The 19,982-nt window shown below is 45.6% G+C and overlaps 1 long non-coding RNA gene across 1 annotated transcript in view; it reads right to left on the bottom strand.

The window, feature by feature from the left end:
- LOC122544173 overlaps nucleotides 1-4,278 on the bottom strand; it is a 56,762-nt gene extending 52,484 nt beyond the window's left edge. Inside the window, exon 1 of the long non-coding RNA XR_006310286.1 lies at nucleotides 1,075-4,278. This is a non-coding gene — a long non-coding RNA (uncharacterized LOC122544173). The remainder of the gene's footprint in view (nucleotides 1-1,074) is intronic.
- Between the last annotated feature and the right edge of the window lie 15,704 nt (nucleotides 4,279-19,982).

Genomic DNA, 19,982 nt, shown 5'->3' with positions numbered 1-19,982 from the left:
AACTGTTTCTGGAGGCTTTGGATTTATCCTGGTCTGCTCCAAACTGTGATGGTCTGAATGTAGTTTTGAGTCCATGTGGGATAAGTTGGTTGTATAGGTTGGTGCTGAGGAAGGAGATGTGGCTGTGGTAGTGAGTCTGCTTCAGGACATTGCTGAAGAGCAGAAGGCAGTGGAGATGACCTGAGGGGGTGCAGCAAGAGAGAGAGACTCACTGAGATCCTTGTGAAGGGAGGAGGAGAATATCTTCAATGTGGGCAGCCTTGGAAGAGGCTTGGCTGTAAGGTTACTCGCTGTCACAGCTCCAATCACTCCCTCGTTGGCTTCTGTCTGATCTCTGCCTCTGTCCTAACCTTTGTTCAAAGGAACAATGAAGGAGAGGCGTAGTATATTCCAAAGGGAAAATCTGCTATGTGAGAATCCAGTGATGAGGTGGCATGTGATGTTTGATGGGGTTATGAGGCAGTTTCCACCTGGGGAAGAGAGAGTTCTTGGCTTGACAGCAGAAGTTTATAGAAATTATTACTATGGATGTTTAAATCATCAATATTGTTTATTTTCTTTTAATCACCAACATCAGGATTATGGAATTCTTGATATCTAAAATGACAGGGTGTAATGTTTCTTTTACGTTTGTCAAAGGAGAGGTGCTGCAGACTGGCATTGCAGTTTTTACATTGCTTTTAATCAGAATGCTGCTTACTAATGCTGCATTTAAGGTTGCAATTTGTTCCACGCAATTACATGTTGTAATGACAATTCCTGAATGAAATCGAAAATATCTGCAGTGGGAGGAAATTTGAAAATGGGAAATTGTCTCAACTGGGACTGTGGAGTGATCACTCGTGCAGACACTATCAATAGCAGACTGGTTAACTCAGGCTGATTGGTCAGCAAACGATTCAATAGGATTTCCACTCATTTTCCATGAACCCTAACCTTTAATATTTGGTTCAATGTAGAGATGTTGAATAGGAAATTTCAATTCTCTCTTCTCTTCTGTCTCTTACAGTTAATCTAACAGCTATTGTGATCCTGCGCCGAGGGAGGTGTGGCCTGTCGAACTGTACCACTTACTATCTGGTAGCCATGGCAATGGCAGATCTTTTGGTTATAGTCATTGAGGTCATACTCTATCGTATCAATCATTACTACTTCCGTGGATCTTTCTTGGACATCACTCCAGTGTGTAGTGTTATTTATGTTCTAACTCGTTCAACTGCTGATTGTTCCGTCTGGTTCACAGTCACTTTCTCCTTTGATCGATTTGTAGCCATTTGCTGCCTGAAACTGAAAAAGAGGTTTTGCACGGAGAAAACTGCTGCTTTGATTCTATCAACAGCCTGTGTTCTACTCTGTTTGAAAACCATTCCCTTCTATTTTACTGTAAAGCCCGTCTGGATAATTAATAATTTACCATGGGACTGTCGCATCAAGGCAAGCTATTTTACAGAACCTGCATGGGTGGGTTTTGATTGGTTTGATAAGATTTTAACTCCATTGATTCCATTCGTATTAATTCTATTGCTGAATGCTCTGACAGTCAGACACATCTTAGTGGCCAGTTTAGTCCGAAAGAGACTGAGGACTCAGACTAAGGGAGAGAGCCAAAGTGACCCAGAGATAGAGAGCAGAAGGAAGTCAGCTATCTTACTCTTCACCATATCCGGCAGTTTCATACTTCTGTGGCTAACACATGTCATAGAATTTTTATATTATTTTATAACAGGGAAAGATCCTGCAGATTACAACAGTTCTGAGTATGTCTTTCGGAAAGTTGGATATATGTTGCGGATTTCAAGTTGCTGCACAAATACCTTTATTTATGGGGTGACTCAGACCAAATTTCGAGAGCAGTTCAAAAATACGATGGCGTCTCCATTTAGATCAATTATACGATTCGTTAACTGAGATCTGCTTAGGGTCCCAATGGCTCCTGCCAATGGAGGTAAAATTTATTTCCAGGATCTGGGTGTTACCATAAGTTGCTGGGGGTTTAACTTACCGTCCAAACAGCAGTAGAGGATAGAAGGAGCACAGACAGTGTGCACGTCCTGCAGAATGGCCTGGGAAATGGAAGGCAAAGTCTCTGCTCGACTTTCACAGCTCTGTCTCTCAGCTGCTCAGAAAATGGAAAACAAATGCAAAATAAACAAATTCTGAAACTTGCTTTGACGAAATGGTCTTTTTTTTAAAAAAAAATAATTAATGTCTTTCTATTATGTTATTAGAAATATTTTCATTCCATGCTATTCTCATCCATTCGGTCTCACTGTAGCTTCTCTAAGGTTTCCATCCCTCTATTACTGTATGTCAGACACTGGGGAGGTGGAGTGGATGGTACTGTGCTCTGGAGGCTCACTATTCTTGGCTTCGTATCTGGATAGATACATCTCGGTTGTACACTAAGAGCACAGCGGCTCAATTTGGGTTTTGAACAGCTTTGATCTCCATTTTAGCTGACATTGTTAGCAGTTCACTCCATCTGGAATCCATCATCACTCTTCCTTAACCCTGCCGATATTAGTCTTGTACCTTACCAATCCCTCGACTTCCCTTTCCTGGCAAGTTGCTGTCGCAGCACCATCACCTTTTGTCCATCTATTGCTCTGAAGGCCTCCTCTTGGGAAATTATGGATGTAACAGAAGGCTGGCCACGTCAGACATCCCATTCACCATGAAAGAGTCAGAAATAAATCTAAAACTCTAGCTGTTTACTCCAACATCAATGCCCGTTTTCCTGGAAGCCCATGTTTATATTTTCAATCAGAAATCAACACGGCCAGGGGAACAACTTGTTTTCACTCATTTGTGTTGACATTCTGTCGAAGGAAGTGCTTCTTGCCCATGTCTGTTTGCAAGTGATCTTAGTGGCTTTTTCATTCTTTTGTTTCTGCACGATGCTGAAAGGTTTCATGTGATATATCAAACAGTATTACATATTTACTTCGGCACAGGATGTGAATGAAACAATTTTTTTCTGAAGCGGTCGCTGTAGGCTGTGACTTTTAAGTGAGACCAGCATGACTGTACAAATGCTAGGAGTTGTGTGAAGTGTGGAACTTGAGCTAAGTGTGAGAGCTTAGGCAAGTGGATAAGGGAGGCCTTACCGTCTCTTATTTCCAGCTGTTTCTATAAGGGGCTGCTTTGTGGTCGAGTGCTGCTGGTTCAATCTAAGAGCAGGCCTTTGTGAGTAGCAGGAGGAGTCTGAGCGGCACCAAGGTAAGGGTAAAATCTCTTTTCTTTCCTGAAGTCCTTTGGTTGTTAAGGGGGCAGAGAATGTCCCTGGTGACTATGGTGTCTGCAGGAAGTGTGTCTGGCTGCAGCTCCTCTCAGATCACATGGATCAGTTGGAGTAGCAGTTGGAGACACTGAGGAGCATACAGTGGGCAGATAGTGTGATAGACTGAGGGAGGTGTTCACACTGCACATACAGTGAGATAGATGGCTGACTGCCAGGAGGGGTAGGCAGGTACTGCAGGAGTCTCCTGTGGCTATTCCCCTCTCAAACAAGGACACTGTTTTGGATACTATTGGGGGGATAGCCTCTAGGGTGGAAATAGCAGCAGCAGCCAGGTCTTTGTCACCCTGACCGGCTCTGCTCTATGGCAAAGTCCAAGTACGCAATGTGATAGGGGGCTGTTCAGTCAGGGGCATTTCAAAGGCCATGAGAAAAACTTCAAGGTGGTGTGTTGCCTCCTTAGTGTCAGGGTTAAGGACACCCCAGAGCAGTTATAGCAAATTCTCAAAGGGGAGCATGAGCAGCTGGAGGTGGTTGTACACATTGGTATCACTGACACAGGGAGAAAAAAGGGATGAGGTCCTGCAGAGTTAGGCTGGAGGTTAACAAAACAGGACCTGAAGGGTAGTAATCTCTGGTAGTAGCCATGTGCTAGTGAGAGTAGGAACAGCCTCAAATTCTCTTTATAAAGCGATTGTCGCCATTTGAAAACTAGCTCTGACTACCTTTTAAAACCTCCATTTCAACACTTGGCACACTACTATTAACTCAGATTCAGGACAGGTAGGGCAGATGAGTGTGTGACCGAGGAGCTGGAGCAGGGATTCGGGTGTTCACAAACAGGGACATGTTAGACCTGAACTGGAGGGGTGCCAATATCCTGGAAGGGAGATTTGTTACTCGGGAGGGTTTAAACTAGTCTGGTGGAGTTGGGACCCAGAGAGGAGAGAAAGATGAGGCTGGTGCAGAGGTTAAAGAGGACAAGTTAAATAGATAAGGCGAAAGTGAGCACTGCAGATGCTGGAGATTAGAGTCGAGAGTGTGGTGCTGGTAAAGCACAGCAGGTCAGGCAACATCTGAGGAGCAGGACAATCAATGTTTCGTCAGGAATGAGGCTGGGAGCCTCGGGAGTGGAGAGATAAATGAAATGGGCACTCGGGAGTGGAGAGATAAATGAAATGGGCACTCTCAGCTACCTTCCCCCCAGCCCTCCCTCCCTCCCATTTCTCTCTCCACTGCCAAGGCTTCCAGCCTCATTCCCGATGATGGGCTTTTGCCCGAAATGTCAATTCTCTTGCTCCTCGGATGCTGTCTGACATGCTGTGTGTTTCCAGCATTACACTCTTGAAGTTAAATCGATAAGGCAGGCAGGAGTACAGCAGGGGACTGCATTTATTTCAATGCAAGAGGCCTTACAGGCAAGGTAGAGGAGCTCAGAGTCCGCATTGGTACATGGGACTGGGGTATTATAGCTATTACAGAAACATGTCTGAGGGAGGGACAAGACTGGCAGCTCAATGTCCCAGGGTACACACACACTAGGAAAGATAGAAGGGGAGGCAAGAGAAGAGGAGGAGTGGCATTTTTGATTAGACAGAATACCATGGCAATACTTGGAGATGATATCTCTGAGAGATTGTCCAGTGAAGCTGTATGGGGGGAACTGAGAAATAAGAAGGGGCTGATCACTTGGATGGGATGTACTGAAGCCCCCCCCCACCAATAGCCAGCAGGAATTTGTAGGGAGATCGCAGATAGCTGTAAGAATAATAAGGTTATAACAGTAAAGGATTTTAACTTTTCAAACATGGATTGGGTTGGGGTGGAATCTGTTACGCTTGTTCAGGAGAACTTTCTCAGTCATATGTAGATGGCCTTACTGGAGAAGGGGCAAACCTCAATCTCTTGGGAAACAAGACAGGGGAAGTCACTGAGGTGTTAGTGGGGGAGCGTTTTAGGATGAATGACCATAATACTGTTAGTTTTAAACTACTTATGGAAAAGGATAGGTCTGATCCACGAGTTAAGGTTCTAAAGTGTGGCAAGACCAATTTTGATAGTATTAGATAGAAACTTTCAAAAGTGTTCCTGTGAGTGTGAAGAGCAAGGCTGGCAGGAGTAGGGAACCTGATGACTAAGGATATTGATGCTCTGATTAAGGAAAAGGAGACATATGTCTGGGATAGACAGCTGGGATCAAGTGTCATGGAGACACATCATCCGACAGCACCGAGACAGGCCCTTTGGCCAAACTGGTCCATGCCGACCAAAATGTCCGTCCACGCAAACCTCATTTCCCTGCACTTAGCCTTCTAATCCTTTCCTATCCATGTATTTGTCCAAATGCCTTTTCAATGATATCACTGTACCCGCCTCAACCACTTCCACTGGCAGCTCATTCCATGTACGTACCACCCTCTGTGTAAAGTTGTTGCCCCTCAGGTTCCCTTTTATTCTTTCCCCTCTAACCTTAAACTGATGCCCTTTAGTCCTCGAGTCCCCTACCCTGGGAAAAGGACTGAGTGCATTCACTCTATCCATGTCTCTCAGGATCTTATACACTTCGATAAAGATCCCCTCTCAGTCTCCTACACTTGAAAGAAAACAGTCTGGACTTGTCCAACCTCTCCATTTAACTCAACCGTTGAATCCTGACAACATCTTTGTAAATTTCTCCTGCACACTTTCCAGTTTAATTGCATCCTTCCTGTAGCAAGGTGACCAAGATTCCAAATACAGCCTTGCCAACGTCTATACAACTGCAACATAACTTCCCAACTTCGATATTCAAAGCCCTGACAGATGAAGGCCATTGTGCCAAAAGCCTTCCTCACTGTCCTGTCGAACTGTGACTCCACTTTCAGAGAACCGTGCACCTGAACTCCAAGGTCCCTCTGTCCCACTACACTCCTTAAGGCCCTACCATTCACCATGAAACTCCTCCCTTGATTTGACTTTCCAAAATTCAGGACCTCACACTTATCTATATTCAACTCCATTTGCCATTTCTCGGCCCACTTCCTGAGCTGAACAAGGTCCTGCTGCAATTTCTGAGAACCTTCCTCACTGTCCATGATCCCACCTATTTCAGTGTCATCAGCAAACGTACTAATCATGCCTTGTACATTCTCATCCAAATTATTGTTAAAGATAATGGTGCGGCATGGTGGCTCAGTGGTTAACACTGCTGCCTCACAGTACCAGGGACCCAGGTTTGATTCCAGCCTCGGGTGATTATCTGTGTGGAGATTTGATGTGGAGGTGCCAGTATTGGACTGGGGTGGACAAAGTTTAAAAAATCACACAACACCAGGTTACGATGCTCACAATCCTGATGTGCATCTTGTAGATAGTGCACTCTGCTGTTACTGAATGGTAGTAGTGGAGGGAATAGATGTTTGTGGATAGAAACCAATCTCGTGACCTGTTTTGTCCTGGATGGTGTCAAGCTTCGTAAGTGTCGGAGCTGCACTCATCTATTCCATCAGTATGTACCATCTACAAGATGCACTGCAGAAATTCATCCAAAGATCAGCAGACAGCACCTTTCAAACACACAACCACTTCCACCGAGAAGGACAAGGGCAACAGATACATGGGAACGCCACCTTCAGGTTACCCTCCAAGCCTCTCACTGTCTTAATTTGGGAATATATTGTCGTTCCTTCACAAATGAAAGAAAAAAGCTCCAACATGTGTCTTGGTGGACAGGTGTTGGGCAGTCAGCAGGTGAGCTACTTTGAAAGTTACCTGACCTCTGACTGGCACTTGCAACATCAGTATATTTAACTCACGCAATATAATTTCTGTTCAAAAGTAACCTCCAGAATGTTAATGATTTAATGATAGTTATGCTACTAAATGCCATAGGGTGATGGTTTGATTCCCCCCCACGAGAGATGGTCATTGTCTGGCACTTGGGCGGCTATAATGTCACTTGGCATTTGTCAGCTGGATATTGTCCAGTTGGACATTGACTGCTTCAGTACCTGAGGAATTGTGAATGATGCTAAGCCATGTATATGCATTTGGACCACCATTAGCACAGAGCTGATATCATAACATTGAGGAGATTCTTCAATTTCCACACTTCCCTGTGACACCGCTCTTCATTACATTGTTTGTTCTTACCCACTAGCATTATCAATACAATCAAAATAACAAGTTAGGAGCAAACTATTGGGAATCCTGGAATCTCAACTGAAAGCAAAAAAAAAATGCTGGAGATACAGCAAGTCAGGGAACTTCCATGGACAGACAGCAAGCTAGCCTTTCAAGTCTAGTTTATCTCTTCATCAGAATGAAGTGTGTGGAGGGGACAGCATTTATACAATACTGGGAGGGGGAGTTGAAATGCTGGGGGAGAAAGGATGTTGATAGTTCAGATTGAGTGATCAGAATGTGAAAATGGCAGCTCAATGGTAAGAAGTTGTTGTATTATTGGTACATGGGATATAATCAGGATCCACGGGTGTATTTGGCTATTCAGTTCCCAGTCCCAAATCTGATTTAGCTTGTTTTTTTCAGATGCCCTGTCAGCCTGATCTACATGAGTTATAATCTCCTTGCTATGTGCTGACCATTGATGAATAACTTCTTTGGCTCTTTCCATGACCTTTACCCAATCTGCCGTCACATGCAGGATCGGTGGTAATTCCTTTGCCATGTACTGTATTCATTCTAAATCTGCATCAGTTTGTTGGATGGTGAGATTAATCACTGCTTGTCTTACCAGCTTAGACAGGGTCTGTCCATTCATAGTGAGACTCTAGGTCAGGCTGCTGATAGCAATGTTACATCTGTTCAAGTTGCATCACTTTGTCCCTTCTGATAATAGCTGGCTGCTGTGGATAGATGGTACGTTAATCGGACCAAGATGTACTGTGTGAGTGTGAATATGTTTGTGTGTGTGAGACACAGAGTGTGTGTGTGTGACAGAATGTACGAAGTAATTCAAAACTGTACAAACTAATTAAGATAGAGAGTTCATACAATTTATCAAGGTGATGCTGACGGAATAGGAAAGTAAGGAAGATTTTACAGGTAGAGAACAGTGTGGTGGGGTCACCTGTAGTGTGACATGACCCCAAGATCACAGTTGATGATACCTTCGTGGGTAGGGAACTTGGCTATCAGTTTCTGCTCAGTGATTCTGCATTGTTGTGGACCTCGAAGTCTGCCTTGGAGGACACTTACCTGAAGATCAGAGGCTGAGTTCCCTTTGACAGCTGAAATATTCCCTGACTGGGAGGGAATATTCCTGTCTGGCGATTATTGAGCGGTGTCAACGTTTGCGAAACGTAAGAGCAGCAGATATTTTGGAACACCAGAATCCCCATGAATCTGCTCCAATCCTTTGACCAATCCTTCTGCGACATTGGGTTGAAATCTTAGACCCAAGATTCCCAGCCAGTAGGGAATTCTATCTACAACACACTAGATCGATTTATGAAGGCAAATTGGAATGGCCAATAAAAACTCACCCAGCCAGGAAGGTGCATATCTCCTGATTGATTTAAGGAACAAGTGAATATCCATCCTCTCTGCTTTTCCTAACATCTCCTTGTTTTATACTGAAGCCAGAGCATTAAAAAAAATCCCCATTCCTAATTCCCCAGGATGGAATAATAATCAATATATTTCCAAATCAGTATGATAAACACCTTAGAGTCGAATTTCCAAGGCAAAAGTGAGGGCTGCAGATGGTGGGGATTAGAGTCGAGAGTGTGGTGCTGGAAAAGCGCAGCAGGTCAGGGCAGCATCCGATGGAACAGGAGAATCGATATTTGTGGCAAAAATCCTTAATCAGTAATTTACAAGGTATGGTTTTCTAATGTTTGTTTAATTTAGGAGCAGCCTAATGTCTTGGTGGTCAGCACTGTTCCTCACAGTAGGAGAAAGTGAGGGCTGCAGATGCTGGAGATCAGAGCTGAAAATGTGTTACTGGAAAAATGCAGCAGGTCAGGCAGTATCCAAGGAGCAGGAGAATCGACGTTGCTGGCATGAGCCCTTCTACAGGAATTCCTGAAGAAGGGCTCATTCCCGAAACGTCGATTCTCCTGCTCCTTGGATGCTGCCTGACCTGCTGCGCTTTTCCAGCAACACATTTTCAGCTCTGTTCCTCACAGTGCCATCCTTATTCTATATTTTTTCCTTCTTGAGAACCTTGCAACCTTGTGGACTCAGTATCGACTTCAATAATTGTCGAGATTGAACACCTTCTCTCCTGTCCTTACCCACCTCCACCCCCTGCCCCCAGCTCAGTGACCAAACTAACATCCAGCTAAGCAATGTTAATTGGGAGGAGCTGTTATCAGGCACCTTGTCCCTTGAACCCCGAAAACCGCTACAAGGACAGAACCCCCTGTCCTCACCTTCCACCCCACCAACCTCCAGATACAATGCATCATCCTCTGCTAATTCAAACACCCACAGTCAGACCCCACCACCAGAGATATATTTGCCTCCCCATCCCTTTCAGCATTCCATAGACCATTCCCTCCTTAACTCTCTCGTAAGGTCCGCATCCCCACCCACCGTCCACTCCTGGCACTTTCCTTTGCCACTGCAAGAGGTGTAAAACCTGTGCCCACACCTCCCCCCTCATCTCCATCCAAGGCCCCAAAGTATCCTTCCGCATCCAGCAGAGATTTTCCTGCACCTCCAAATGCCTCATCTACTGTGTCCATTGCACTCGATGTGGTCTCCTCTACATTGGGGAGACAGGACGCCAACTTGCGGAATGTATCAGAGAACACCTCTTGGACACATGCACCAAACAACCCAACCGCCCTGTGGCTGAACACTTTAACTCCCCCTCCCAATCCCCCAAGGACATGCCAGCCCTGGGCCTCTGCCACCACCAAATCCTAGCCACTCCATGACAGGAGAAAGAACACCTCATCTTCTGCCTTAGGACCCTCCAAACACATGGAATCAATGTAGATTTCACCAGTTGCCTCATCTCCACCTTCCCCCCCCACCTTATCCCAGATCCAACCCTGCAATTCGGCACTGCCCTCTTGAACTGTCGTTTTTGTCCATCTTCCTTCCCATCTATCCATTCCCCCTCCCAATTATATCCCAGCCCCCTTGCAATCCATGCCCCCCCAAAAGAAAATTCCTGATGAAGAGCTGATGCTCCAAACATCGACTCTCCTGCTCCTCAGATGCTGCCTGGTTGGCTGTGCTTTTCCAGCGTCACACTTTTTTGCCATTGGTCTAATAAGTGTCCAACTCGCCAGCAACCCCAGCTAAATTGGTTTTTAGTGAACACAAAAGAAACTTTCTCCCTCGTGACTGAGGAACATGCTAAGGAGACCTCTCACTCAACCACCCCTGTTACAATCTCAGGGCTTACAGGCACCTCATGGCCTGTATCATTTTCTGACCCTCTACATGTCCCTACTCGCGGGTTTGATCATTACCACCCATTCCTCCTGTTTGTCGAGTCCCCTTTGAATCTATGCGGGAGAGACTTGTGCAAAATGAACGCTGTCATCTTATGCTCAGAAAACGGAATTAAGGTCCACATCCAGAGGAGAAATATGGCATGTTTGCAATCAAGTCAAAGCCATCCACGGTACATGGCTCAACTGTTCCTAGGCAGCACCCTTGCTGTCATTACGTCTCTCCTTGAGCAGGGTGTTATTGTGCCGACCGGAAACCCCTGCACTACCCCTATCCTGACATTTCAAAGTGGCACTTTGTTCAGAACCTCCGGGCAGCTAATGAATCGGCCTTTCCCACCTACCCAGTGGTCCCCAAACCGGCTGCCATTCTCGCTAGTGTTCGGGCGGGCTCCCTCCATCGATTTGTACTTGGCTTTTTTCCCCACACCAATACACCCGGACTCGCAGTTCTTTCACCTGCTGAGGAAACCAATACACCTGGGCTCGACACCTGCAGAAACCCCTATCATTTTCTCCCAGTGTTTGAAAACCTGGAAGTTGTAATTTTTCAAGCAGACAGTATGGGGATGACTTGCTTTTCACATCTCCTTGTAAGCTGGTTTGCGAGACTCATTCCTTGATACTGCTATGATTCCTAACCATGAAGTTTCTGAAGCTAAGCTACAATCTCTGTCTGAAAGAGTCCACTATTAGGGACATGAACTACACTGGGCTGGCAGATTAAATGCTCAGCCCCACTGCCCGAGAGTAAAAGGGAGATTAAACTTTATAGGAAAAGAGACAAAGAAACTCTCCTCTTCAGAGCCAGCAGTAGCACACTGACTGTGGCCCAGCCAGCACAGAGTCCGTCCCCTAATCTGAGAAGCGAACTCTGAATCTCCTGGTTATATATTTTTTTCTTTACTCCCACACTACCCCCTGACTGCGGTAGTGCTTATTTTCCCCAGCACCCATGGTGTGTGTGTGAGCAGGTGTGAGACACAGTGAGAGACACAAGGTGCACGAATCTTTATTCAATTCCCATCACCAGGAAGATAGGAAACCCCCAAGTGGCCAGTGACACGCAGTGCCCTTCACATTAAAGGGCAGTGCTGTGTGATCAAACAGTGAAGGGGAGGGGAGGGATTAAATCAAAATAGAGTTGGAGGGAGAAATAATACACACTGCAGTGCCGACCTTTCCCTGAAAGTCGCGAGGGTGTTAGACACCACGTGCTCCTTCTCCAGAGACACCCGGGCTCTAACATAACCGCGGAAGAGGAGCAGGCCATCAGCCCTAACAAACCCCTATGTGGATTAGGGGTGCTGGAAGAGCACAGCAGTTCAGGCAGCGTCCGAGGAGCAGTAAAACAAACCCCTCTACGGCCCGCTGCCTGGACCTGTTTATGGCCGGTTTGGTCAGGCCCAGGAGCAGACCCACGAGTTAAACATTTTATTAGACATGTCTGGATATTGTTGACAATGGGTGGTTAATTATTGCCGAGCTAGTCCGCCCACTCCTAAACATTTCCACGCCCTCGCAGCCTGATCTCCTGATCTGGAATGAGCAAGTCAAAGATGCTTTTAAATCCCTCAAGTAATCCCGTATCTCAGCTCCAGAGCTAGGCTTTCCTGCCTGTGCAGAGCCCTTTAACTTACTTGTCTACCATAGGTCTGATTTTGTCTGAGGACAGGCAAAATCGACGTTTCGGGCAAAAGCCCTTCATCAGGAATAAAGGCAGAGAGCCTGAAGCGTGGAGAGATAAGCTCGGGGAGAGTGGGGGTGGGGAGAGAGTAGCATAGAGTACAATAGGTGAGTGGGGGAGGAGATGAAGGTGATAGGTCAAGGTGGAGAGGGTGGAGTGGATAGGTGGAAAAGGAGCTGGGCAGGTCGGACAAGTCCGGACAAGTCATGAGGACAGTGCTGCGCTGGAGGTTAGAAACTAGGATGAGGTGGGGGAAGGGGAAATGAGGAAGCTGTTGAAGTCCACATTGATGCCCTAGGGTTGCAGTGTTCCGAGGCGGAAGATGAGGCGTTCTTCCTCGAGGCGTCTGGTGGTGAGGGAGCGGCATGTGAAGGAGGCCCAGCACCTCCATGTCCTCGGCAGAGTGGGAGGGGGAGTTGAAATGTTGAGCCACGGGGCGGTTTGGTTGATTGGTGCGGGTGTCTCGGAGATGTTCCCTAAAGCGCTCTGCTAGGAGGCGCCCAGTCTCCCCAATGTAGAGGAGACTGCATCGGGAGCAACGGATACAATAAATTATATTAGTGGATGTGCAGGTAAAACCTTGATGGATGTGGAAGGCTCCTTTAGGGCCTTGGATCGAGGTGAGGGAGGAGCTGTGGGCGCAGGTTTTACAGTTCACACCTCCATCCAAGGCCTTAAAGGAGCCTTCCATATCCATCAAGGTTTTACCTGCACATCCACCAATACCATTTATTGTTGGTGGGGCTTACCCAGCTGCCTGCCTGCCCTCCCTGCCACCTTCTATGCCATCCAACAAGCTGGAGCTGTCCCTCTGAACCATCGTACTGTATGACATGTTTCCCACTCTGTTCAGATCCTATTGACCAAACGTGCCACTCAACAACTGACCTCGGCTCACACCATTAAATGTGCAGTGGAATTACTCTATAATCCGAACTTGATCATCAATCACTGCTCGACCTTAAATCTGGCAACGCTTCTGCTGATCCCTGAAGATGGCACCCCTCATTGCTGTGAGACAGTTACTCAGCTAGTCTCAAAACCTTGGGCTGATATAAGTGAGACCCCGCCCCAGGAAACCTGGACTTAATAGTGGGCGGCACGGTGGCACAGTGGTTAGCACTGCCGCCTCACAGCGCCAGAGACCCGGGTTCAGTTCCCGCCTCAGGCGACTGACTGTGTGGAGTTTGCACATTCTCCCCGTGTCTGCGTGGGTTTCCTCCGGGTGCTCCGGTTTCCTCCCACAGTCCAAAGATGTGCAGGTCAGGTGAATTGGCCATGCTAAATTGCCCGTAGTGTTAGGTAAGGGGTAAATGTAGGGGAATGGGTGGGTTGCGCTTCGGCGGGTCGGTGTGGACTTGTTGGGCCGAAGGGCCTGTTTCCACACTGTAATCTAATCTAAAAATCTAATCTATTTTGTCAATGATTCTGCCTTAATGAATGACAATGGACACTGCTATAGTCACTACCCTACCGTCAAAGCAGCAGCTCTCCCCAAAACTTTCTCTGCTCAACAAGCTGAACTTTTTTTTCCCCTCACACGGGCATACATAGTGGCTACTGGCAAAACAGTTAACACTTACACTGACTCACGTAATGCATTTGGTATCGCTCATGACTATGTACAGATCTGGACACTCAGGGGTTGTCTAGCCTCGTCGAGCTCAATGATCAAAAATGCTGAACATGTTCACAACCCTCTTGCGTGGTATTCAACGTCCTCAGCAGGTCGTGATTATTAAATGTCAAGCAGATATTTTACTGCTCCTCGGATGCTGCCTGAACTGCTGTGCTCTTCCAGCACTACTAATCCAGATATCTGGTTTCCAGCGTCTGCTGTCATTGTTTTTATGAGGTTATGCAGGGCTGACATAATGGCTCACAATGCCTCCTTGTCTGATCCTAGTTTGCAGGTCTCGGCCTTTGTTTGGAGACATTTTAAAGCCATTGATTTACCACCCACAATTGATGATATGTTGCCCTTTCAGTTTCAGGCCAGTGCTGAGCTGGTGTTGACCTGGCCACAAGATCAGGGTGATAAAAGATACTGGAGGGGGAGGTGGGAGGGTTTGGGCTCATCACGGCGGCTGCATGGTGGCTCCCAGAGCTCTGCTCCCACGATTTCCCACCATGTTCGCTCATTCACACATGCAGGCAAAGAGGGGGATGGCAGACTACATTTTAAAAACATGGTACACACCAGCAAACAAACCGGCCAAACTATGAATCCGGGAAAACAGAAAAAAGTGCAGGCAACTCCCACCCAATTCCTACCCGGGCCTTTTGAACATTTGTAAATGGATTTTGTCAAACTACTCCCATTTATGGGAGATAAGTATATACTTGTAATTATTGATGTATTCTCTAAACAGGCCTTTCCCTGTGGGAGGAATGATGCAACTGCAGTCGCTAAGTATTTGTTAAAAGAAATTGTACCACGGTTCGGTGTATCTGTGCAGATATCAAGTGTCAATGGGTCACACTTTTACTGAAGCTTTGCAGATCAACCAGTCTTTTCACTGCAGCTACCATCCGCAGTCAGCTGGACTAGTAGAAAGATATTAATGGAATGTTGAAAAATTAACTTGCAAAACTGTGTGGGGAAACTGGCCTTAAGTGGATCGAAATTCAACCTTTAGCCCTAATGTCTCTGCGATCTGCTACCAACAGGACGACAGGACGTTACCATGAGATCGTTATGGGACACCTGCTTTGGTTACCTGTCTTACTGTTAAACAAATGGGCAGCCATAAAATGAAGAAAAAATATTTTAAATTAATATTCAAATCATTGTAATCTTAAATTAATATTTAGGACATGAATTATTCTTGTATGTCACTAACTAAACGTACCTCTACAGTCCAAAGGTGTGCAGGTTAGGTGAATTGGTCATGCTAAATTGCCCGTAGAGTTAGGTGCTTTACTTAGGGGGAATGGGTCTGGGTGGGTTACTCTTCGGAGGGTCGGTCTGGACTAGTTGGACCGAAGGGCCTGTTTCCACACTGTAGGGAATCTAATCTAATCTACCTTCCATTCACAGCTAAAGAAAGCTTAACTTGACCCATCTGGAAGAGAGTGCCATAATTTGGAACCAGGAGAATTCATGTACAACGTGCTCATGAGAAAGACCAGCCTCCAGAGTTCGAGGGGCCATTACAGATCCTGCTGACCGCCAACAATGCTGTTAAAGTCAAAGGTCACCCAGGTGGATCCACGTCTCACACTGCACGGGGAAGCCCCAACCTCATTGGTAACTGGAAACGGACAGTAGTACTGTGTTTTCTAATGACTCAGACTGGACCAGTATCGACTAGTCTACACTTCAACACTTCTCTGCGTTTGAGTTATGAATATGCTTTGCAGTCAGATCAGTCTAGTTCCTGGGTGTGTAGCATGGGGCCAACGCGCTTGAGTGGAATAATCACACCCTCCCCCCCTTCTCCCCCCATACCCATTCCTTTTACACATCTGAGGGGGCGGAATGGGTCACTCGCCAGTACAAGTGCCTGCTAGGGTTCGCATGGCTGACACATCTTCTGTAGGCATTAATAAGGACAGATTTAGAGTTAGAATTGTCTCTATTTCATGTATCTGATTAGATTTTGATCAACAATTTTTGAATCTGTAATTCATAATCTATCCTCAGTTAATTTTCCAGTGGTCCCTGCTCTTCCCTTTGTGTTGTATGTCTTCCATGGGAGGAAGAGATTTTGGTAAGGAATGTCCATTAGTTTTAAACCAATATATAATAGTACTAGGAATAAAAATGTCTGTTTCAACAAATAACTAACACTAATATACCTGCAATGTTATGGTTATGATTAACAACTGAGTTGGAGAGATGAACACAGAATGTGCTACATTAAATGCAGAAAATCGTGAATGAAGTATTTTACCTCAGATTCACAGAATCCACACAGTGTGGAAGCAGGCCATTTGACCCATTGAGTCCACGCCAATCCTCTGAACAGTATCCCGCCCAGACCCACCCCACTACCTTATTCCCATAACCCTGCAATTATCATGGCTAACCCACCTATCCTGCACATCCCTGGTCTCTATAGGGCAACTTAGCATGACCAATTCGCCTAACCACATTTTGGACTGTGGGAGGAAATCAGAGCGTATGGAGGAAACCCAGGGAGACATGGTGAGGATGTGCAAACTTCACACTGACAGTAGTGCAAGGCTGGAATTGAACCCGGGTCCCTGGCACTGTGAGAGAGCAGTGCCAAGCAACGTGTAACAATACCCACCTAAGGCATAACAATTCGATTCTGCCTTCCGTCTGTATATGTTATGTCAATAACAGAACTTATAATCCAATTTACAGAATTGTGAGCATTTCTGTTCATGAAGTGTGATAATGACAAACATTCTGTCTCAACCTGGGTGTCCAAATTGCCATTTTTTGTTCCATAGCCTTGGACCTTACAACCCAACTACCTGTGAACTTGAATGTGTGACAATCTCAGGATTTACAGAAACATTGAATATCCGCTCCTTAATCAGATGTGTTTATTTTTAGAATTATATTATAATTACTGAAAGGTTCAGCTCTTATGCATATAAATTAATGAACATATATTCACAATAAGGAACCCTTGAGAAATTGCAGTCAATGAGATTACAACAGTCTTTAGTATCATACTGAGTATAGGTAAGGATAGTTTTGGTTGTTGGAGGTCAATCATCTCAGCCGTCATGATGATGAGGTGGTGCCAGTTGGACCAGGGTGAACAAAGTTAAAACTTACACAACAAGAAGTTACAGCTCAACAGGTTTATTTGGGAGTACAGTACTAGCTTTCGGAGTGTTGCCCCTCTATCAGGTAGCTCGTGGGGCAGGATCATAAGACACAGAATTTATAGCACTAGATCATAGTGTCTTGCAACTCATATGATGTATTGGACAAACCTAGATTGCTGTTAAGTCTCTCATTGTTTAAAATGGGTTGCATTTTTAATCTTTGCAGGAAGTCTTCAGCCCTCAAACCTGCCGCTGCCTTATCTATGCCCCTCTGGGCAATTGTCATTTCTGAAGTGGAGAGGTTTGCTTGTGATTGCTAGTGATTCAGCACTACTTACAACTCCTTAGATCTGTGTCCATATACAGGAAGATAACACCCAGCTTGGGCTTACAGTTGACAAGTAACATTCCTATCCCACATGACCTAGAAAATGACCATCTCCAAAATGTGGGAACTTACCAATTTCCCATTGGCTTATCATCACTGAGTGCATAGTGACCAACAACCTGAACCAAATACTGACAAAAACTGGGTTAGCTATACAAGTGATGTGGCCATAGGAGTATGTCAGATACTGTGGCAATCAGCTCCCTGCCTGCCTCTCCGAACCATGTCCACCACCCGGAAAGCATAGCACGTTGGTGGGATGGAATGCTCATCATGTATCTTGTTGAGTGCTCCATTTTGAGCAGTACAAACAGCCAATTGATTGGTGGGGCAATCACTACATTCAGTAATCACTTGCTTCACCAAAGACATCAGAACCAACAATGAATACCACCTACAGGTCAAGTCCCCTTCCAAACCAGATTTCATTTTGACTTAAAAATATTTCATTGTGGCTGGGTAAAAGTTCTGCACCTCTCCTCCCACAGGCAATGCAGACACCATCATATTTGAAAATAATCGCTGTTCCCTAATCTGCAAGAGGATATCTCTGAATCCAAGGGGTGGTTAGTCTCTAGGGAATGTCCCACATGGCAGAGAGTAGGAGGAACACACACTAAAATGAGGGAACCTTTGCTGAGGTCTTGCCGAATTCAGGGTGTCAGCTATTCCAATGCATTTCCAAATTCTTGCTGGACTCAAAGCCAGGAAAACATGGGATCTGAAGATTGAGAATGCGGTTGGATGGGGCAGATGAGTTGACATCCTCAGTGCTCCCATCAAAACACTTTGTGGCTCTCACTGACTCTATCTAGCTCAGACGGAACTGACTCTGATCAACTCTGTTTGCAATGTGGCTTCACAACGAAAGACTGCAATAAATGCAAAAAGATTTTCCCATCATCATGAAGAATTATTTTTTACATCTTCAAGGCACCTCCTAAACCCTTGTCTCAGCTCATAATTGGTAAAACAGCCATTTATTCCATTGTTGCCTTTGGATCTCCACATCCTGCACCACACCCTTTGGTGGGCAGCACGGTGGCACTGTGGTTAGCACTGCTGCCTCACAGCGCCAGAGACCCGGGTTCAATTCCCGCCTCAGGCGACTGACTGTGTGGAGTTTGCACATTCTCCCCGTGTCTGCGTGGGTTTCCTCCGGGTGCTCCGGTTTCCTCCCACAGTCCAAAGATGTGCAGGTCAGGTGAATTGGCCATACTAAATTGCCCGTAGTGTTAGGTAAGGGGTAAATGTATGGGTGGGTTGCGCTTCGGCGGGTCGGTGTGGACTTGTTGGGCCGAAGGGCCTGTTTCCACACTGTAAGTAATCTAATCTAATCTAAACATCAGCTGGACGCCAGATTATAATCTCCATACATTTCGCCTGTCCTTCTGGTTTACATATTCCATGATTCCGACAATCCGGTGACCGCAGGAACCAACACAGGCATATTGTCATCCAAATTCTCAACTTTGAACTCTCACGTGTTCACTCAAAATGCTCCACGGTCATCCGTTGATTTCTTTGCTTTCTTACGTGAGTGTAAATCTTGTTTTGTAGATTCTCTCTGGAAGTTTTCAATGTTCTACTGTGCTGCAAGTGTTACTGGCTGGTGTGATAGTAAAAAGAACAGCTGTTTTACTGTCACATTAAATCAAAAGACATGGCGGACAGGAATGCCCAAAACAACAGTAAGTCTGGAAATTAGGAGCAATTTTGGACAGAGTAAAGGATGAGCTAGAAACTGAACAGGGGGTGGAGAGAATATGAATACAGCCTTCCTTTGAAACTAAAATTCCCCTTACATTTGCAATCGCATTTGACACTTCCACAACAGTACATACAAACCTATTTGAGAGGATGGTCATTCATGTCCAGCCAAGTTGCACGTAGCAACCAAATACAAGATCAGTCAAGTATAAGCCTACAACTCAACTTCGCTATTACCCAATTAATAAAGTCATAGAGCACAGAAACAGACCCTTCAGTCCAACTAGTCCATGCCCACAACAATCCCAAACTAAACAAGTGCCACCTGCCTGTACTTGGCCCATATCCCTCCGAACATTTTTTATTCATTTCCTTATCTAGATGTATTTTAAACACTGTAACTGCACCTGCACCCACTACGTCCTCCAGAAGCTCATTCCACACATGAAAATGTTGCTCCTCATGTCTTTTTAAAATCTCTCTCCTCTCATTTTAAAAATTCCCACTGGAGGGAAAAGACAGCTGCCATTCACCTTAAACAAATCTCTGATGATTTTATAAATCTCTATAAAGTCCACCTTTCAATCTCCTACGCTCCAGTGAAAAGTCCCAGCATCTCCTTATAACTCAAACCTTCCATTCCCGACAACATCCCAGTAAATCTCTTCTGAACCCTCTCCAGCTTAGATTAGATTAGATTAGATTACTTACAGTGTGGAAACAGGCCCTACGGCCCAACAAGTCCACACCGACCCGCCGAAGCGCAACCCACCCATACCCCTACATTTACCCCTTACCTAA

Source organism: Chiloscyllium plagiosum, chromosome 47 (assembly GCF_004010195.1).
Source record: "Chiloscyllium plagiosum isolate BGI_BamShark_2017 chromosome 47, ASM401019v2, whole genome shotgun sequence".
NCBI classification, from domain to species: Eukaryota; Metazoa; Chordata; class Chondrichthyes; order Orectolobiformes; family Hemiscylliidae; genus Chiloscyllium; species Chiloscyllium plagiosum.
Note: the sequence above shows the minus strand (reverse complement) of the source record. Positions and strands in the feature narration are given on the sequence as shown.